A 23,350-nucleotide genomic window follows, 5' to 3' on the forward strand; every position below is an offset into this window, starting at 1 on the left:
GCTGAAAGATAGGAGGTTGTTTTTTCCTAAGTAAATAATAAAATTATCTTCCAGAATTTGGTAAGATTCAAATATCTTTCAAACAGTTACAATTTCTTGAAAAAACAATAAAGATGTGAAAAAAATAAGTTTGATTTATTTACTTGCTAGGTTGTAACTGTCTGTCGAGAGATACAGTGATCCCCTCAAGAGCATAAATATTTAGACAAATTTTAAAATGTGTATTATATACTTGACAGAAGGTATTTACATGACAGCCCAGAGCTTAAGCAATCTGATATGAAATATTTCCCTATAAAACAAAGTCAAGTTAGAAAAAAAAGTGCAGCTCAGCCACATAAAGAGGCTTGAGATTAAAAACATAAGCATTTAGAAAGAGATTAGCCATATAAGTGTTTGCGTCAAAATTGTGATAACCTTCATCCTATTTCCCAATTCACTGGATCCTATGTATGAGTTGATGAAAACAGAAGATGAGCAGCACACGGCATTCACTGGGTGTCTTCTTTGACGAAGCTGTTTAATTGCCTGCTCGTTATCTGCTGCCCTGTGCTCGCAGGGTGCCAGGCAGGGCAGGGATGCCCGTCTCACCCTGCCACCACGGCAAGGTCAGGGCTGGGCTGGGGAGCTCAGCTGCCTCAACTGCACTGGCAAGGTGGTGTCCAAGAGAGACACAGAGTGCTGAAAGGTGGAAACAAGCCTTGCAGATCTTGGGGGTATTAAACAAATGACCTATTTTAAAACCAGATATTTTGTCGCAGACTTTGGCAGTAACGCACACATTCATCAAGGACAATTCTAAACCACCACAGGACTCAGGAGAACTCTCCCTCCCTCCACAAAGACCATGAAGAGTGAGACTGGGGACCCCAACGTGGCCAAAACAAACTGCCAACACATGAGAAACACGGACAGAAAAATCTGACAAATAAACTTCCAGGCATAATCTCCCACTATATTTTGTTCTTTTCAAAAGGCAGACGAGCTTTGGAAGGAACACTGAGCTGGCTCAATGCAGTCATCGGGCACTTCATAATTGTCAATTGCTGCCACCAAGCAGCAATTTACCAGAAAAAAGGTGTGAAAGCTTTGTAAGAATACAAGTATTCAAAAGCTATCATGTGAACATGGGAGGACATTTTACACTCCTGTCAAGGAAAAAAAAAATAGATCAGAAGAACTATACTGATGAAAAGAAGAGGCAAAAGCAAGGAGCAAACCCAGAGCCAAACACTAAATTGGAAACGCCTGGTGAAATAATTTAGGTTTGAATATTTGTACTTGCTTTCATGCAATACTAAAATCAGACTAATCCTACCTAACTTTAAACAGCTACACAGGATATAATCTCTCCCTAATGCAGTGCTCCCAGTAGAGCCTATGGTTTTCCTCTGTATGGAAGGGAGAGCGGCTTTTCCAGCTCAGGAGCATTAGTGAAACACCTGATGTTTGAATGGAGGAATCCAGCCACTGTTGGGATGAAGCACAAGAGGGAGAGGACTGTAAGTTATTTGGAAGACAAGAGGAATTGTTGGATACTTTTCTAAACATAATGGATCTTGAGTTTGAAAAATATCCAACTTTAATTAATAGAAAAAGATTCATTTAGTCCAGATCATACATCAAATTCTACAATGGATATCTCCACAGAGGAACACAGATTTATTTTTTCCCATGTATTTCAGACTTTTTAAGTGTCTGTTATTGAATTCTGTGAACTTAAGGGTATTTACTAAATTAGTTTAGTGACAGAACCAAAAGTTTTGTTATATTTAGCTTTATCTTTCAACATTTGAATAAATGAAAAGCTAGGATATAAGAGTGAAAAAATGCTGGGGATATTTGTTTTTTAAAGCCCCCAAACACAAATCAAAATCCCAGCACATATAGACATCATGTATTTATGGACTATAACAAACATAACACTTGTCAAAGAAATTATTTCTTATTATGCTCTCCTTTCAAATTATAAAGCAATCTTAACATTGAAAACTGTTGCCTTTTGTGAAAATGTGTGCCTTAGATGAACACGGAATACTTTGTTCCCACAGACTTATTTACTTAATATATTAAGTTGCTCAGAGAGGTAATCTTTATGTTCATAGCACATAAAATATTGATTATTATTATTTTATAATAAAATAAGATGACAACTAATATATTTTCAGATATAATCTCTCCACTAAAGTATATTTCCTTTGTTTACATACAACAATTCTCTTTTAAAATTTAAAAGTGGAAAAAAACAATTACAAAATGTTCTTTATTTGCAATTAAATTCCAAGGTTGCAGAATACTGTATCTGTCCCAATTTTAGAGAACTGCTTAAGGCATCTGCCAACCAACTTTCAAGAGGATTAGCTGTAATGAAAATGCAATATATGTAAATACATCCACGTATTTAAATGTCAAATATTTCAAACACAATAGAAAAATTACAAATTCAAAGTTACCTTTTCAAACATAAATTCTATCAACTCCTTTCATGAAAGAGAAAAACTTTGAAACAGTATTTTTATACTGTATAAAACATACAATGTGGCAACATATTAACTTAGCCTTCTTAATGTATCTCATTACTGAACTGAATGTGTTTTCTTTATGAACATAACAAAATACCCCATCTTTAACACCAATTTCACATGCTGGAGATTCACCTTGTAGATTCTGAAGAATCTTGTTCCTTGTGCTAAAGCCAACAAAAGTAAGGTATAGTATAAACTTTAAAAAGCACATTTTCTGCTGTGCTCTTTGAGTATCTTGTTTACCTGACATGATGTACAATATTAGCACAGGAGAAAGAATACGATTACAAAAGAAAATAAAATCATGCAGCTAAAACTCTTCTGACTTCACACATTTTTCTCATCTCTGGATGTGGTACAACCTTGCTGTGAACTATTAGCTTTCCAGTACTTAGAGACAGACGGTTTCATACTGCTCAACAGAGATTACTGCTGTCTATCTAAATAGGGCTTACAGTGGCATCAGCATATTTTATTAACTCAGAACCATAAATCCTATTCTTATGTGCTTTAAAAGACCAATATTCCTAGGGTCAGTTAAATTTACAACAGAGTGGCACCTACAAGAAATACACTTCACAGTAAGGATATGCTGCTTTCCCCTTGGAAATTCTTATATATATTGAAAGTTTAATAAACAATATTTCATGACTGAGACAAAACAACAGCTTTCCAAGCAGATTTTTAGCTCATTGCAACATTACACAGTACCCCAATATACTTTATAATGCCTCACAACAGAGGTCTTCTTGTTTCAAAGCTCTCCACTCTTAGCACAATGAGCAGATCTAAACTTCTGCTCTTCTGTGAAGCTTTCTGTATAAACACAGGCTGTTATCAAAGTTCTAAAGTTTGGGGATTTGATTTTAAAGTAATAAACCAATTTTAATCATCTTCTAGAATGATTAAATTAACATCTTGAATTGTGGACTGTTTACTATTTTATCTTTTATTGTAACACAACATTATTCACTAGAACTTCACTCACAAGTAACAATATAACAATTCACTGCTATCACAGCTATGAAAAGAAAAACTGAGCTTTGAAACTATTCCATTTTGTCCTATCAAAATTGCTGTCTTGTACTGATTGCGGAATCTATTTAATTTGGTATTTTGTAACAAAAATGTAAAGAGACTACAAAAAATAAAGAGTTAGAAGTAAACATTTTGATCAACCTAATTCACTTTCAAAAAAAACTCCTGCTAATTCACTTTCACCAAAAATCCTGCTGTTCCTTTTTAGAAAAATACCTTGGCATTTAAAGACAAAATAAGTGCATGTGTGTGACTTGTTTACATAAGATAGAAATAAGTCTTTCCTAAATGCACAAAGTACAAAGTTTTCTTTTGATAGTCTATGAATAACATTCAAGGAAATGCTTAAAACACTTAGCAAATACTTTGACTATTTAGCAACCTCACCAGTATAGCTGCTTAGACACCATGGTGATGTGCATCACAAACAGACTTCTGGAAACACTACATCATCTCAACACAAGCATGCAACTTTAGCATATAGAGAGGAACCCCATGGAGTTACACACACTGCATGAACAAGGCAGGTGTTACATGAATACATGAATAGATGGTGCATCACTAGGAAACTGGGGAAATGCTGAGTCAAAAACACTGATGACTTGCATGATGTCCATGCCAGCAAAAGTATGGTTTGGAACAAATCAATGAAGTGGTTTGCCCTCAAAAAAAAAACTTTGGGGAAAAAAAAAAACCTTAAAAAAAAACCCACAGGAAAAAAAACCCAAAAAAAACAACAAAAACCAACTTAACTAAACCAAATCAAAACAAAAAAAAAAATACAAACTATGCATGCTCTATACTTCAAGGATTAATATATTTAATAAATATGAAATCCAGCTACCCAAGTAAAATTACACAGAAGCTCCTTTCTTCAGATGCATTCCAGCCTGCATCTACATTAACACCATGCTGACTCTGAGCAAGCAGGCACAATCTCTGGTTTCTTATGTCTCAAACTTGGTTCTTAGTAGGTTTTTCAATTCAGAGATTTCCCAGTTGGGCAATCCCCACTTTGTCAATTGTTTTGCAAGAACACCATCCTCAGAGACACTGCTCACAGTGATGCAGGTGCTTCTTTAAGGCAAATCAGTGGTTACAGAACTGTTTCTTAAGATGGGGCTAGTGATTTAACAGCTGACTACTACCACAATGTGCATACTTCCCACCTCTTCTCTCCTTCTGCCTTTGCACATCAGCCACTGGCTCCTACTGCTTACCTTATGAAGTCTACAGCAATCTCAGATCCCTCTGTGAGCCAATTCAGGTCACTGAAAAGGAAGAAAGCCTACATAGGCTTCTGCTAAATTTGTTTGTCATATATTTATTTTCCCCAAATTTGTTTGGGTTTTTTTTGTTTGTGTTGCTGAGTTAACTTGAAGCAGAGAAGCAGAGTCTGTTGAGTTCCAGACGAAGACCAAGAAAGCTCACAAGCCCTAATACATGAGCCCACGGATGTGAGAAGAGGGAAAGGGGTGACAAGCTGAAGGCAGGGGACTAGAGAAAACCCTTTCTCTTTAAAATTAGCAACAGTATGTCATAAGAGATCAGCAGTCTGTAAAACAAGTCCACTCCAAGACTGACTGTCTCCAGTTCAGTACTGACAATGAACTAACATTTTGAGGGTTACAGTCAAATTTCTACTCAATCTGTCTCACAGTAAAGAGTATCTAAATTTAAATGCCACTTCCTTCCAGTTTACACAATGGAAGTAAGAGCTGGGTTTGTAAGTTATTTGTTTGTTTGTACTTAGAAGAGGTGGGGAGGAAACAGAGAACAATATAAAGGAAAAAAAGGGCATTTTACTGAGCCATCATGTGTCCCATATGACTGTTCCTAGATTTGCCAAGCAGATTTACTTCTGTAGTCTTATGTAGTATGTAGTCTGCTCTTATGCTCACTTTCAGTCTGTATTAAATCAAACTACAAAAAACACAAGTGGAGACATTAAACTACTTAGTCAGTAGCGTGAGCAAAGGCTACTGCAAACCAAAACATAGAACACAGAGAACTCTCAAATAATTTTAATGACTTTCTTGAAGAAAGGTCTTACACTTCCTGAAAGTAAGAGACAAAGAGCCTAAGCAGAGAGCTGGCATTTTGGCAGGTATTTGGAGAACTAAGCATCATTTGGTGCTGTTGATAAACAGCAAGCAAGACTCACAGGTAGACATTAATTAAAGGTCATCCTCTAGTCATGGAGGCCAAAGACAACAGGGGAGAACAGATGGGGAGGAAAATCTTATGGTTTTCCTGGTTTCACTGGTGACTTTCCAGGCTACTATACATTTCCAAATTAATGATGACTAAGCATTTTGTCAACAATTTGAAAAACAGTTGTTTAAACTTTCATCACTTGAAACTTTAGAAGGTTTTAAGAACACAGTACTTTTTATTCAGACTTTCCAACTCAATCCTTGAATATAACAACTTTTCTGTAGAGAAAAGTGGCTTGTGAGAATGATTTATTATCAAGCTGAAGCCACGTGCCAGACAAGACCCTCCAACAGACACTACATACAGGATATTGCCAAAGAATCTGCATGAGGCTGCAGGTCCTGATCCAGACACACATGTATGTATGTTTCTTGGTTGCAAAACCAACTGTTACTCAGTCCACTTTGATTCTCCTTATTCACAGCAAAGCACAGGCCAATTTTTTACCCCCACCAAATATCCACAGCTCTTCTAGAAAAGCATCTGTATTCTCCCCTTGACAGCTGAGTGACTTCATTATGAAAGGCACTATCTGTGGAACTCAGAAAATGTGGATGTAACATCTAGAAAAGTATAAGACACTGTTCTGAGCATAAGTACATTTTCATGCAAATTAAGGCATTATGGAAATTTAAACTTCAATATGATGTCATTAGCAATTCACACAAATGCCTTTCATGATAATTTGAGAGAAATTTTGTCCAGAGGAAAGAGTCCAAGTTTATTCTTTCATTTTACCACAATACCAAAGGATCTCCCTTATCATGCAACCATCTTGTTTCCCCTCCGAAATCCTGAACTGCAAGAACCACCTTGAAGATGGCTAACAGCAGATCTCAGTACACCAGCTCTGTGGGTGACTCCAGATGCAACCCTGGTGCAGCTGAAGCTTACCTCCAAGCCCAGTCCTTCATGACCTCCATCCCTCCCAGCCTGCTCCCCTTCACGTTCACTGGGCTACTGGATGGACTGTTTCAGAGCACCATGAAACAGCAGAAAACTAACAACACAAATACAAAAATTGTAGTATATTTATCAACTTAGCAAGCTGAAAAGATTTAGATAAATCTAAGGCTTACTGGAGTTGATGCACAGAGATTACACTGAAATGAGACAGTATCACAGGGTTTACTGAAAATTTGTCTCAATCTCTGGTTTCTCTTCTGTAATTTTTCATTTTATTATTTTAAATTTACAGAAGTATCTCTGAGATCCTCCCTCTGGTGATTCTTCCTACTTCTTTCCTAGTTCCAGTCCTTCAAATGTTGCCCCGCCTTTTGTATCTCCTTCAGAAAGAAGGGCAGCTTTCTCATGGTACAAGTCACAGCTCTCCCGCTTTCATTCCTTCTGTTCATACTCTTTAATATTATGTTTAACAGAAAGAAGGAACACTACAGGCTCCTATTGAACAAAGAGATTTACAACAAAAATAGAAAACTGAGATGGCATTAAGGCACTGGAGTTTATAGGTAGCTGCAGGAGACAGGAGCACAAGAACACCTGGGAAAAAGTAAAATATAATATTTAATGCCAAGGTAGTACTCTCTCAAAATCTTAAAATTTCTCCTTTTTGCTGTCCACAGCACTCAGAGCTTCTACTGTAAAATATTTCAGAGGTGCATCAAAGAAGCTTTACATGGATACAAGGGATTTTATTATAAGCCAGTAAGATCTAAAAATATGCCATTTCTCTTGTAAGAATTACTTTTTTTTTACTAGCTTATAACTTTTCAGTTTAGACCCAACAATTTTTGTGCTACTGAGATTCATTTTGGTATTGCCAGTTCTCAAAATGTTAATTTTTATACCAGCTTTCATACAGTCCATGTAACTTTAACAGAACTTTATGCCTTAAAAGAAGTATGTGTATTTCATATCAGAGATTAAAGAAGGTTCAAAAATATATATCTGAAGCCTTCAACCGACGAACAAGGTTTTTAAAAATATCCAAAATAATGAACACTTCGTACATTCTGACGCCTCTGAATTTTACATGAGTTCCTAAATGTGCATGATAATACTATTTGAAATTAGTGAATTAATTTTACTGTCCTGTTCTGATACTGAAAGGCGACACTTGTAACATTCCTTAAATAACTGGGACCGAGACAAAGATGACAGTGGTGATTTTTCATACAAAAGAGAACCTAACTTTGTTACAAGGCATAAGGAGGGACACCAAGCATGAGGTGAAAATAAGGCAAAGGCTGTGCAAGTCCACACCAAGCTGGAAGGGCCAGCCTCAGTGCTAAGGCATCCAAGATCTGAGTTCATGGTATAAGATGACTCAAGAGATGGCATCCAACCAAAAATCATGGCTAAATAGTTAAGAATCTTAACAGGGTTTGACTTGTATTCTGTACTGAGTTTTAGCAATGTTACACAAATTTGTCAACCTTGAGAGTATTGTAACAACTAGAAATTCCTTATGAATGAATGTTAAAGAGGTTTGCACAGAAGGAAGATGCTAACATAAAAGCACAGGAGAGGTGGGAAAGGTAAGCACTTCTTGTCAGAGGAAGAGTCCTGTCTCATCCCTCTCACCACCCCACTTCTCCATAGGTATCCACTTCATTGCCAGTACCAACAGAGGCATGGGAAAAAGAAAGCAAGAACTTTGATGGCATTTCCCAGGGCTCCTCACATTCATGAGGAGTACCCTGGATCATAAGGCAACACCTGCAAAACAACCTGCTATGAACATGCAATTCCCATGTTCATAAAACACTATTTCAGAAATTTAGGTATGAGGGATGAAAAAGCTGGAGAAGCACTCAGCTGCTATTAAAACAGAACTCAGTATTTTTTTTCATCGCATTGTGTTTCCACCAAAAGCATAGTGTTAAGTCCCTCTGAACAAATCTATTTTAATATCTATCATATTCAAAGGTGAGGGCAAGCTTGATGGGAGTGAAATGGACACATTTATCATAACTACTCAGAGAAAGTAGTGTATGGAGGAATGCTTGGGGACAACAAGAGAGAAACAGCCTCTTAAGGGAACAAATTACTAAGACAGGGACAGCTACACCTAAAAATATCATACACAGGTACCAAAAGAGCAGTTAATAGATTCCTTGCCTCTGTAATGCAGGTTTTATATTACCTAAAATAATTCTTGTAGCCACCAATGATTTTACATTATCCAGCAAGTTACATTTAGGTTACTGTGATTTGTTAACTAGTTTTGCTTAAGATAACATAATAGGCATTTTAAAAATCTAGGCTCAGACCTTCTCCACTGGACAGAAAAACACACAAAATGTTTAATGACACAGAGTAACTACATACTGCATTAAGCATATAATATTTTAACTATATGCTATGTGATCAGACTACTAAGTGGAACCATCATGTCTATGCCTGACTATTTAAAGTTCCCATATTTCAGTGTTCAACAAGAACATTTAATCTATTTATTCATTTTCTTATGTCAGTGTCCACATAAAACTGCATATAGTTTACAACTGAGCAAAGAGAATGCATAATACACAAAAAAATCAGCATTAAATTTCAAACAGAAGATGACTGTCAGATGACCAATTTGTCATTAGAACATTAGTACCAAGGCTGTACCTAACCTTAAGAACCAAACCCTCAAGAAGAATAAATAACATCTAAAATCATGAGTGTTTTGTTCCTTGAGGACATTCAGAGCAAATCTGACAATGGTCCTATGCTGACACAAGAAACAATTCAGCTCAAAACTAAGTGGCAATGAAAAAAAAAACCCACAAGAGGCAGCAAATACCATTTCTCAATAGCAGATCAAATTCAGCAGATGAACAGAAGGCAGAAGAGGACAAACTGATTTGAGAATAAGAAATCATGAGGTCCAGAGATAGCTGTTACTAATTATGTATCTTAAGAGACAGAATCTTTATTTCCTGTTGGAGGACTCCAGAAGTCTGCTTTCTCCATTCATGTTAGATATTAGCATTCTGTTAATTGGCTGAAATAGTCTGTTGTCGTTATTTTCAGTTACCTAGAAAGAAGAATATTAGACATTATCTTTGGGCTCAATGCAAATGCACAGTCCTATATAGAAAAGGGAGAGGGATGAAAAGGAGATAATTGACATTCTGCCTCTACTTTCTTTACTGCTGCCATCCTGTTTTCACAGGGGAGAGCAGTATTCATCAGGGGCTATGTACATTTTCTTTCTTCTCTTTGGCGCTAATGCTGACACACAGGGAGATTCCACAAGAAATGACAGCACTCTGTTAATTATCAAAGGACACCCAGGGCTGAAATTTTGCTGGTACATACTGTACCCTGCACCTTCCTGAGCTGCAGTGCCATGCTCTACAAGTAAAGCTTATGCCGCTTCTAGCCTTTAGAATTTTTCAAGATAATTTGAGCATGATAAAGGTTACCTATTAGCCACTAGAATTTTTCATGGTGTGCACTCCACAGGTATTTTCACACTCTGAGAAATGCTTTATTACTTGAGAGTAGAAAAATTTTCTCCTTTGCAGGGCCAGTAGAATCTTCTTCCATGGAGTGAGTGAGAATGCAAAGAAGGGCTTTCCAAGTGGCAATTTAAATCCCTCTAAACCACAAAGAAACACAAAACTTCAAAAAACCCAGAAGTTCACGGGAAAGTAAGGCAAAACCAGATGCAGAATACAATGATTATTATAGTACAAATAAAATATATAAATTATACATGTTTCAGTTGAATGACAGTCCATATGTACATGAACACTGTGGATGTCTCCAAGCCATTAAGCTCCTGCTATAAATTCCCTAGTGGATGACCTCAGAGGTCTCTAGGTAGGTAAACTGCAATGCCTTCAGTGTCTCAGACATCACAAAATGCCTGACGAAGATTTCAATAGGAATAACAGAATATCTTGAGTTGGAAGGGACCCATTAGGATCATCTCTGTCCAACTCCAGGCCCTGCACAAGGCAGCCAAAACAATCACATCATGTGCCTGACAGCATTGTCCAAATGCTTCTTGCACCCTGTCAGGCTTGGTGTTGTAACCTGGGGAGCATGTTCTAGTGCCCAACCACCCTCTGGGTGAAAAACCTTTTCCTGACATCCAACCTAAACGTTCCAGACACAGCTTCAGGCCATTCCCTCTGGTCCTGTATCTGGACACCACAGAGAAGGGATCAGCATCTGTCTCTCCTCTTCCTCTTGTAAGTTGTAGACTGCAATGAGTCTCCTCCAGGCTGAACAAACCAAGTGACCTCATCTGCTGTTCATAAGGCTTTCCCTTCTAGGCCCTTCACAATCTTCCTGCTCCTCCTTTGGATGCTCTCTAATTGATTTGTATCTATTTTATATTGTGGTTCCCAAAACTGCACACTGAACTCAAGGTTCAAGTTAAAAGATCCTGCTTTGGCCATTCATTAAAAAATTGTAAATCCTGATCAATCTCTATGCACTAAGAGGCCAACAAACATGGAGAAGCCTTCAACTCTTTCAGCAATAATACAAAGGCTCTGCTCACGCTAATAAAGCAAGAGTCAAGATATAGGCTCAAGTGCTGAATCTGTGAAAAACATGGTACTCACTTGGGCTGCCCTGATGTCAAGTGTCTGGATGACGAAACTTGCAGGTCCAAAGTTTAGGAGGAAAAACAGAGATTAAGATAAAATGTGGCCACAATTTTAGAAGTTTCCCTCTACAAGCACCCAGAGTTAAAAAATGTACAAGGAAAATAGAGACCTTCACTTATCCCAGATTTCTGCACCTTAATGGAAAGGTGCAGCCATTCACGGGCAGTTAGAAGGTTATAAGGCAGTCCCATGTAGCTGCGCATTGCAAGATTTAAGTCAAACCAGCCACTAGACAAATATCTTAACAAGCTTTTGATGAACCTGGAAAAGGGCAGAAAATGGAGGGAGGCTTAGTCCTTTGGTGGGCATGAGCAGACATGCCTGACAGATGGGCTTTTACAGAGCTGAGGGAGAGAGCACTGGAACTGGTAACAAACAAACACACTAAATGTCAAACATCCCTCTCTGGAAGGGACTGCTCTAACTGAAGTAATGTTCTCATTTGTACTCACAAAACACTCACAAAGCTCTTAGAAGTCTTCAGCACCCACACAGTGACAGTGGAGTATTTTGGGCAAGTGGCAAAAGTCAGAAAGACTTATCTGTCAGGCGTCACTGTCTGACTGGGCAAGGAGCTGGAGTATTGTCCTGTTGGCCTCACACTGCCACCATAGCAGAAGTTTTCTGTAGTATAAGAAACAATAGCCAGACAGCTGAAAGAATACAGAGTGGGAGAGCTCACAGAGGGGAGACATACTTAATGTTAGGTGATCTGTGGCACAAGGCATCACAGAGGTTAGCTGGGAAGTGTATTGTCAGAAAAAGAAAGCACAGACTAGAATCTGTTCACAGACAAAAGAGCTCTCACAAATTGAGAGTTAATAGTTTCTCCAGTGAGCCCAAGGATTTGCAGTAATATAATTTTTGTTTCAAGTGTTCACCTTGGGACCCAGATGCTTGGAAAGAGACTGAGACATTTGGAGAGATTCAGGTTTTGCACCTTTGTGGCACTCCTTATCAAAGAAACAATTGTAAAAGTAAATGAAAAAAGGCACACAGGGACACAAGTTAACAGCAATGACTACCACCACCATGATGAAAACTTCAAGAGTGACAGACAGGACATACGGCAGAACCCTGAAATGAGCACAGTTACCATCTGAGAAGAAAATAAATTATTAATGAGAGGTCAGATTATAACTACATGACAGTATGCATCTACAATAACAAAAAGTTACAGACCACATACTGAATATCCATACAAATGCTGTCTAAATCTACAGCGAACTTCAGCAGGAATAGTGTCAAAACACCCTTGCTTCTGGCAAGAGACAGCATCTGTACAATGCACGCTACTGGGCTGTAAGTTACCTGGGATGAAATCTTCACTTGTCCAAGAACTGAAGAGAGAGGAAACACCATATAGGAGGACAATGACAGATGTTTGGAGCTAAGATAAATTCCTCATCATAGGAATGGACAATGCAGATTGCCCAGAAGATTCTATGGCATTTACAGACACTAGTAAGAATGGTCTGTCAGCCACCTGTACCTCTGACGCCATTCGAGTACAGCCTTCCAACATGTAAAGGGAGGAAATGTGGAACAGGTGACATCAACAGCCTCACTGACGAGAGAGAACTCCAGTGATGCAATTGAACAAGCTTACTTCCACTCTCCTGAATACAGCAACTGCTTCCAAGTATGAAGAGCTAAGAGGGATGCAGAACAAGTCCTCTTCCTGGAGCCTGCTGTTGCTTTCCAAGTCCTCCTGGTGGCAGAAGGAGAGTAGGCTGGAGCAGAATGTCTGGCTCTAAAACTACCACAAAGCGGCCACTATCATGCACAATGTCCATGCATCAAGCTTTATTATGTTTCCACTTCTTTATTAAGGAGAGCCTAAAATAATTTCTGATCACTTAAGCAGGTTCTTGAAGTCACTCTGGTCCCTGATACAGGAGCAAGACAGGTGAACCCAACAGCATCAACAATCAGACAACACTGTCAAGCTGTGATTACCTTACAGACATTCATGGGTAAAAATAAATTTATACTGGGGAGGCAAATAGGAAGACCTTTTCTTACCACAAGGCAAAAAGGCTGGAAAAAAAAATCACTGTTGCATCATTAGCAGGCTTTTCACCTCAATAATGCAAACTCTTCCAGAAGAGATTTCTGTATTGACCAGATCAATACAAAATGACATAGTGATAACTAAAGCAGAAGCTTTAAAAAAAGGAGATATACATACAAATTTGAAAGAGATTTCTCAAATAATGAGATAATACATAAATTTTCTTGCCACATAAATGCAAGTAAAAGACATGGTGAAACACCCAACCTAAATGATCCCGTGGGTCTTTGAAAGGCCTCAACGGGGGATATGTCTAATAGCTTCACAGTAGCAATGTATGTTATTCAAAATTTTGATTTCAGACATTAACTGAACATCAACTCCTACAAGGACATAGTTTTAACTTCACAGTTTATTATGTTACACTACTTTATTCATCCCCACATTTCCTTTTTTCAAATAAACATTTCTCTCCATTGCTTTTCTTTTTAAAATTCAATTACTCAACTCAGGAGGCCTAACAGGAGGCTCTCACATGAAATCATAAAGTCTTTCATGTTTAAAATTAAAACAGTAGAAAATTTAAGTCAATTACTGAATTAAAAGCCAGCGATAAAAACAAAATTCCAAAATTTCCTCTCAGAAAAAAAAAAAACCCTAAGTATGTTATTTAAAAAAAATGAAACTGAAAACTGCAGAGCAGCATGCTCTTAACAATGTCAATCTGCATTCAATTCAAGAAAGATTAATGCTGCCTCACTTCTGTTGATATTATTATGTTAGGAAATAGTGCTAGTTAAAGGTAAGTCTCTCAAGTCAACTTTAGTAGTCAAGATATAGCTAAATGAGAGGCATAAATAATTCATTACAAGAGGCCCGATTTTGCATTATTTCTGTCTTACTTTTAATTGCAAGTTATTCTCACGGATACCAGAGACTGGTATGTGAAGATTCTTACGACTTTGGGAACTTTTATGAGCCGTATATTATTGTGTTGATTTTAAGAACTGAGGTAACTGAAAGTCCTAGGTTCCCATCTCCAAGCCCACACTCAAAACACATCATATGCTACAGTAAGAGGAAAACTTCTACATTTTTAATCTGCAACACTGTTAGCTTATCTTGTAAAACCTTTTCTTAAATAAAATACATATTCCTTTAAATGACTAGAGGTTGAAGAAAATAAGATTTCCTCCAAATGAAAATAAGCGGAATTGCTTACTGAATTAATTTTTTGATAATATTTCAATGTATATTTTGTTAGCATATAAGTACTATGCTTGTAACTAAGAAAATTTTTGAGACTAAGAAAATTTTTTGCATTTTGTGATCAAAATGTACATGCAGCATATTGAAATTCAAACAATTTTAAATGCTTTACGATACTTATCTTCATCATAATACTACTTCATTATTTTGGCAGAGATACTTCAATAAAGTTTTATTCAAATCCAGTTATAAGAAAATGTAATTTTATTTCATACACAGTAACCAAAAGGTTTACTGGAGGATCACAGTCATTATTATATATTTATAAATGCAAGATGGTATTCCTATACAGCCTAAACACAGTATTTTTTTCCCCAAATAGCAAGCCTAGCTATCAAAACATTGTTTAACATTGCAGCCTGTAAAATAAAATGATTCTGCATTCAGCTTTGTTTCAGTCCTCCTTCAGGCCAAAGAGGTGCAGAAGTCCCTGAGGAACAGCTACACACCATTTTACCCAGGAAAGCACAACTCCTGTTCCCTGCCTCCCCTCTGGCTGCACAGCAGAAAGGGCAGAGGCGCAGGAAGGCAGCAGCACCCTTTCGCAGGGGTAACCACAACCAGTCCCCCGAAGCCTCGCAGTGTGCCAGGTCCCCAGTGCCCGCTCCTGCTGCAGTGCCTGGCACTGCCACTGAGGAGACAGGAACCCTGGCTGCCAGCCTGACCCACCCTGGGCCCAGGGATTGTGCTTTCCAGAACAAAAGTGCACCTGCTGGAGTGGCTGCCACCAGCATCCATGTATAAACTCCTTTTACACCATCTGAAGCCTAGCAATATGCAAAGATAGATTATATTTGTCGATACTGGAGATAGAGTTTACATGCTGAAAGTCATAAAAAGCTTTGAAACAAGCAGTCTGCCTGTTTTTTGTAGTATTTTTCTATATCCTACCAAGCAAATTGATAAGAAAGTTTACTTTATGCACTCTTTCAACCATGGATGAAGCAAAATTTAACATCATGCTAAAATTCAGAGCCGTAGATACACAGAAACAGAAACTGATTATATAAAATAATCAGACTGTATCTCAAACTGTTTAAAATAAAAGGTTATATTGATAGAATGTACCATATGCGGTATTGAGTCATCTCTAAGTAATGTTGGTCAAGTTCAATTAAGTAGAACACATAATTTCAGTGAGCTGCAATCATCATTGTTTCAAATTAGCATAACTACAATATTAATTACACATTCCTAGAAAGCAAGACGAATTAGGTGTAAAGGAGGATATGAAACATCCCTGATTAAAAAAACTCCCTGCAAATCATCTGCAACACTGTTATTATAGGCTAATTTTTTTTCTTAATTTGACATGTTAAAGTTTCCTTCCTACCGTATGTGTAAGACGCTGAAGAATTTTCAGACAGATATATCACAGTATGACAAGACCATCACGTTAGGCAACTAAGCATGTCTCTTTTGCCACCCGCCATTTCTGTCAGCTCTCCTGAGCACTCCAGTAAATCTTCCAGGAGAAAACGATAACATGCCACCATTTATGTTCAAATGATATGCTTTTTAACCAGGATCTGATAAACAGAATCTGAAGCACTCCATTAAAGCCTTCCAGAAGTTCTGCAACCACTTCACTTGAATTAGACACGGTGTATGATACAGTCATTAATTGAAAAGAAGCAATACCATGAGTTCTCAGATCTGTATTTAGTATTCATGTCATTCTCTGCATCAGTCTACCATACAATTTTTAACAGACCAAAAGTTTTGTAATAGTAACACTGGACAACTGTGTTAAATGGATACCTGCAACTTATGAACTATAAGTGGGACAACACTTTAGACATTTTAGAAATCTCATTTTAGCAGCCAACAGAGAAAATGTGAAAGAGCTTACCTCTGTTACAGGTAATCCTGCAGACTGCCCATCAGAGAGGGACTTAATTGGAATCTGCTGATGAAGAAACTAGAATAAACATCAGCAATAATACAGGTCTCAGCTCTCTAAAGAGTTCTAAATCCCGTAATGACATGTCCAGTCTTCCTTCCAGACCTTCTAACAGAGCTCTTAAAGAATATGTGCTAGGAGTAAAGGCTCACCAAAAAAAAAGTAAATAGGCAAAACAGAAAAAAATAAGAGCTTTCAACTTCTTCATATGTTCCACAGACCTCTAGTTTTCAAGACTAATTAACAGTAAATACCAGAAAATAGAGAGAAGAATTACTGCTACAAAATGCTTTACTGATTTTTTTTCCAAATAAACATGAAATTTTGAATTTTGAATAGGATGAAAAATAGGCTTTACTTAAGTTTGTATCAGCTGTGGGCAGGAAGAGAGATGCCACTAAAATAACATGGAAAGGCAGAGATATCTTTGTTATATTCTTTTATTGATTCAAATAGCTATGGAAAGAAAAGCTACAGCACTAAACAAGGAAGCTTGTCTTTAAACTTGTTCCATTGCAGAGAACACTGCTTCCCTTCTGTACTTTCTCCTCATTTGGGTTCTCTGTGCTTTTAAGCGCACCACAGTACATGTCTGACAGTCTAGCCTGATTTTAGTTCCCTTTAATTTCTTTCCATCACAGCACCATAATCTTCAGGAGGTCCTTCCCATGAGAACCACAGCCAGAGGTCAGTGATCCTGGGACTGCCCAACAGTTTGGGACCCTCTCTCCTTTTACTGCACAACATAAGGCTTTCTACTTCTCTGGGGGCAGAGCCCAGCCAGGAATGGTTTCAGAAACAGCTTTGAGAGAAAATAGGCACTACTTGTCCTGCTTCCTCTCACTCCCATCTCTTCTAGTGGATACCCCATCTCAGATTTTTTGTACTAGCCACAGTTCTGTTCCTTGCCTGCTGCTCAGGGAACGCACAGGAATCATTTTTGCTACATCCTGAAAGATGCTAAGCAGAGGACAGGATTTACATTGAGGAGAAGAAAATATTTCTACCTGGAGAAGATGACAGGAAGGCAAGACAGTGACAGCATTATACTGCTGCTCCTGAAGTCTGTATCAACATTTACAAGTTATGATGGGTAAAGAAAGCATCATGCTATGATGGAAATTAGTAAAAACAGGAAGACAATCTTCTGCGTTGGAAAAAACCCACAAGGATCATCAAGTCCAACCCTTCAGTGAATGGTCCATACCGGGACTGAACCCACTAACCTCATAATTATTAGCATCATGCTCTAACAAACTGAACTCATCTCAAGTCTACCATCAGCTACCTTACCTCCAGGACAATTCATTTATTTGAGAATGAAGACTCAAGAAAGAGAGAACCTTCCCATATGACTATCAGTAGTCAGCTTGGAAATCAAGAGATTACCCCAAGATCTCAGTTCACAATAAAGCCTTTGTGAAACTTTCAGATCATCCCATATTTCTTGGCTTAGAAGTCACATGGAGAGAAGATAACATCAATTTTACAACCAGAAGAACATGTATGCTATATGTAGCAACACATAATATTCCACAGGATGGGGAACACCTTCCTGGAAAATAATAACTGCGAAAGCATTACAGTGGTTAATCAGCATGAATGTGAACTAGCATGCACAAGGGACTAATACAATCTCTGTATCATCAAGGAAATCTGAGAAGCAATGCCACCTGAGCATTTGACACTCGGGTCACTCCTAATAAAACAGGGTCACCAGTCTGATAGCCACAACTCAAACAGGACACTGCTCAAATGGGAAGGACTTGCAGAACATACTTTAAAACATCATGAAATGACTGAAAAACAGGACTAGATTTGAAAAAGTGAACCTGTCTACAAAACAGAAGATTATAGGACAGTTAACCACAGCCCATAAGTACCCAAACTCAGCGCAGAACCTTAACACTGCTATTTTTATTCCTCCTTCTTCTCTAAGAAAAGTGTAACAACATCCTGGAATTCTGAAGCAAGATAAATTCAGAAGAGAATGCAGAGACAAGCAAACATTGAATTCCTAACCCCTACAGCAGACTGCTGAGGGCTGCAAGAGATTTTCTACCACTGGAAATTTTCCCTCCCTTTACCCCCGCCTCCATTGAGATCAGCTGGTTTTTTGAGAGGTATGATTTAGTCCAGTCTTTATTGGACTTAAAGCAGAAATGGAGGAAGTCCTCGCCACAAAGGAAGTCATGCCCAAAGATTACAGTAGTTCTTGACAGGCTTAAAAGCTCTTAAAGTAGGACAACAATAGCTCAAACCTCTTTTAATCCTTTATGCCCTCATGACACGCTCATCAGCAAAGATCACCTGCCAGGGACTAAGACCCTGCTCTATTCCATGCCATATAAACACAACATGTAGGTAATCCCTGCCTGGGAAAGTTGAAAACCCGAACGCATGACAGAAGACAAAACAGGTGGATTCAGGGGGAGAGCAGGAGGAAACAAGGAAACAATACAGGTCAGCAGGAAAGGCAAGAGCCCTCCTACCCACAGCACATCCATTATCACATTTTCTACAGGCAACACAGCAAGGGACAGTTTTAATGAGGGATTTGAAGTCAGAAAAGTTTAGACCAGAAAAAAATTGTAGAGTTTAGATTACCAAATGGAGGAAGTTCCCAAGGATTGTCATGGGCTCTCCATCACCAGGAGTATTTAAAAACAATGTTGATTTGCTTCCCCCAAAAAGATACACTGTACTTCAAACAGAAATTAATGCAATAAATTATATAGATACTGTTATGTGAAGATCACAATGGTCCTCTTTACACAGTTCATTGTCCAGGCAACTTCTGCCCCATTAAAAAGATGTATCATAACCTCATGTTAAACAAATCATTAGTATTCAGTATATGGAGTCCCACAAATCCAGTAAAATTATTTATAAGATGTATCAGCTACAAGAACATCCCTACACTCTCTTGCACTGTAGCTTTTTTTCCCTGCAATGAAATAAAGAAACCAACAGAAAAGGGACTTCACTAAGCCCACATGCCTGCCATACAATTAGGTCATTTACACCACTGACTGAATTATCAAGTTCCTCAAGGAGGATCATAAAAATATCACAAGAAAAAATGACAGTATCTCACTCATGCCACACAACTGACTTTTACTTTAGAGAAAAACAGAGAAACATAATCACAGTCTAGAAAGAAGACTAGTTAAAGAAAGAAGAAATATGAAATCTCCATTCAGAAAAGATGGAGACCATTTGCTAGTGGGTTATAAGAACATAAAAAAAATACTTACATTATCTGCCTTGAAAAAATTGTTTGAGTTCTGAAGTGCAAGTCTAGCAGCTTCAGACAGAACTCAGTCAATCACAAAATCACAGAATAGCTGAAACTGGCCTGGACCTCAGGAGTTCTCTAGTCCAGTGCTGCTCACAGCAGGCTCAGCTGAGAGATCAGACAGGGTTACTTGGGACTTTCAAGGGGTCAAGAATCTATTACTCAATTTAGGAAGCAAGGACTTAAAATCCCTGATAGAATGACCACAGACACCGTATTAAGCATATGAGAAAGTAGATTTATAAATGAAATAAATTTGTATTTATCATCTACTCATTGATACATTTTTTTTTAAAAAATGTGTGTGTACACCTCCTAAACTACAATGTGGAGAAGGTTTTAATCAGTCAAATACTACTATATTTACAACTGCACCTAAGTTCTTCTTCAGAGCAAGCTCACATTGTTGGATAAATTCCAAAATCCCTTAAACAGTATGAGTTTGAGCATTACAGTGCCTAAAGAAGAATTTTTACCTAATCAGACATAGTTGGCATCTCTGAAATACCTGGGATAATAAAATGTTTGTTGAGTTAAAAAACTCTGTAAAATAATGTTTTGTATGACAGAAGTTTTCTAATGAGGACTAATTAAAAGCCTTCATTCTGACAACAGAATTAATTGTCATATGCAATGAATCATGGGCAAGGTAAAAATATATGAGGAAAGTAAAGTCTTGGTCAAAGATGGAAACAGACACTGGAAAGTGCCCTATTATTGCATTTGCTTTAAAAAACAAACCATTCAGTGGGGATATAAGTCTCCTTAAAAGGTACGATCATGCAAGGATTACAAACCAGCATTCTCTACGTGTTCTCTACAAGTCAAAACCAATATTGTCTTGGATGACTTTTTAGAAGTTTATTTTGCATTTTCACTGATACATACCTAAAATATAGTAACACAGTGAGAGTTGCTAAAGTTGACAAACTTTTGTAATGCTCCTCCAAAAGATTTCTGGGGAGATTCAGACAATACATGATTTGCCTTGTGAGTAGACACACTCCAGTAAGAGCTTTTACTGTCATAACATTTGGGGAGATTGTGCTTAGATCATTCCTCTCATTTGGCATATGAGCTCACATAGCCAAGTGTGCTTAGTACACTTCAGTTTTTCAGAACCTTAAGATGTGTATTTTGAAGGACTGAGAAAAACAGAGAAACTAACATATAAATGGAAAGTCTGTAAAAGTCAGATTTTCATCTTTTGAGTAATAAACATCTCTTTGGGTAATAAATCACAATGCCATTATTTGCACTACCAGTGATGCCCAGTAGTAGTGTAGAACCTTTACATTTTAGGTAGGTGTGATGAGTCCTTCACCTAAGCACAGCTCCAACATTGCTACACAAAGAAACAAGGCAGACATTGCCTCTGGATGTCTTTCCAATGAGGTGAAATTTAGTGAATTTGGAAAGGATTCCAAGCAATTCCTAGGTATAAGTGGCATTAATACAGATATTTGAGAGTGAGCCACTGATGTACCTTGTACTCAAATGAGAATTCACTTTGTGGCTACAATATGGTGCTGGTTCAACCTGCAGTTTTAAGACTCTGCATGGAGGTAGCAACACCTTTGTATTTGACAGGTACTGGGACAAAAAGTCTTGGAAACCATCTAAAGAGAGTGACAACATTCATACAAAAGCAAAACCCCTTTTACTATTGAGCCAATAAGGGAGCCTCTATTCCAGATGTATGATACTCTGGAGGAGAGAAAGGAAATACTTAAAGTCATTTCCAGATTAAAGAAGTATTAGAAATCAATTTTTAAAATCCTGGGGAAGAAATTACATACTGATTATCTGTGTGTATTTGTCAAATCTCTTAGAATTACATTCTTGAGACAAAGAATAATGCATTTTTACTGTTACGTGTCTGAACAGTGGAATAGGTTGCCCACAGATGTTGTAGACTCTCTAACAAGGCTGAAGACCCCATATTCCTGGAGAAAGTCAAAATGCAACCTGAGAAAATCCAGGACAACCTGCTCCAATCTGCATGAGAAAAGCAGCTGGACTAAGCAATCTTCAGAGTTCTCTTCTCTTTGAGGGTTAAAAAAGTATTGCCAGGAAGTTATAAATTAAGGGACTGGAAATGACTACCTGCATGAACTAAATGAACTTACAGATTGGTTACAGAATAAACTTTGAGGAGTACAGTAATAATAACCTTATCTTTGCAGTTGCATGGAAAATACCAAAGGGGAAAAAGCCAGCTACTAGAGTTGGTTAAAGACTATAACTAACTGCAGTAAGATGAAGCAAAAATAAAAATTTAGAAGTAGCACTCCAATACATATAAAACAAACAAGAAAAAAAAGTTTAAGAAGTCTCAGGATACTATTGTCAATAATATAGAAGCACTTAAATCTGAAAACAGACTGAGGAATCTACCCAAGAATTAAACAGGTATTGGAACTGAAACAAGCAAAATAATTTTAAAAGGCTTCTCTTAAATTCATTCCTTCTACAAGTTTTCTCGGTACTGTTCAACAAGCAAGCATGAGGGTTTATAGACCTAGTTAGGCAAAAAGATGGTCATAGGATTAGAAAGAACAATCTGAGTGACCATCTACATTCTTTGGCTAAAGCAATTCTATCATGCCAATTTTGCAGATTAGACTCCCTGTCCGAAATCTCCGATCCCACGTGCTCTACTTAAATGCTCTCTCTTCCAGCTCAGATTTATCCATAACTAGTATACACTTGTTTTGCACTTGTTCTAACAATGTCTTTTAGCTTAAACATTCTTCTCCCTATATGATGCCTTCTCTGCCTTTCCATACACACTTATTAATATGAAAGAGATATCATATCCTCTCTCAATCTTTGTTTCATTAAGTCAAACATGTCACACTTTCTTAAGTCTCATCTTGCAAGATAAGCTTTCTATTTCCTCATCATCTGTGTTGCTGTTCCAGCATGAATTCATTTTTCCTAGGAAAGAAAAGAAGTGTTAGGGGTAACAGCTTGTTTTTCCATCCCAGTTCATCGACAATATTTGGGTCATGTGACCAGAGTTACTGTCCAGTTTTAGGCAGTGTCTTATTTACATCATAGTTATAAAAAAAACCCCAATTACAAATACAGAGTATTATTTCACACATGGTCACAAACTACTGTTTACAAAAACTAACTTGGGAAAACAAGCACACAGGGTTTATTTGTATCATATGCTTAAGTACTACAAAATCTTTCACAACCAAATGACCACCAGGAAAATAAAGACTACTTCTTAGTAGTATAATATACTCCTTCTAGTAATCCACACAATTTTACCTGTAAGGATGATATAAACAGTATTTTTGGATTATATAAATGGAATTTTTGGATTATACATACACCTATGCACTCAGGGAACATTACAACCTCCAGCTATAACAGTTCGGAGTCTGAAAGAATGTACAAGGAGGTAGCTTTTTTCATCCCTTACTCCTCTGAGAAGTTTCTCCTTAATACGCCAACCTTCGTACACAAAGGAAGGCACAACAAACCCCCAAAGATGAGGTG

The 23,350-nt window shown here is 37.6% G+C and overlaps 1 protein-coding gene across 8 annotated transcripts in view; it reads right to left on the reverse strand.

The window, feature by feature from the left end:
- The window catches only part of FOXP2 (forkhead box P2), a 402,834-nt gene that overhangs the window by 352,420 nt on the left and 27,064 nt on the right, over nt 1–23,350 (reverse strand). Inside the window, exon 1 of one of the 8 annotated variants that reach the window (XM_064422344.1) lies at nt 16,489–16,545. The exons of the other annotated variants lie outside the window; for them this stretch is intronic. The gene's annotated coding sequence lies outside the window, so the exon portion shown is untranslated. Of the gene's footprint in view, nt 1–16,488; nt 16,546–23,350 lie in introns of those variants that run through there. 8 annotated transcript variants of the gene reach the window in all.

This window comes from Passer domesticus, chromosome 5 (genome assembly GCF_036417665.1).
Source record: "Passer domesticus isolate bPasDom1 chromosome 5, bPasDom1.hap1, whole genome shotgun sequence".
Taxonomy (NCBI): Eukaryota; Metazoa; Chordata; class Aves; order Passeriformes; family Passeridae; genus Passer; species Passer domesticus.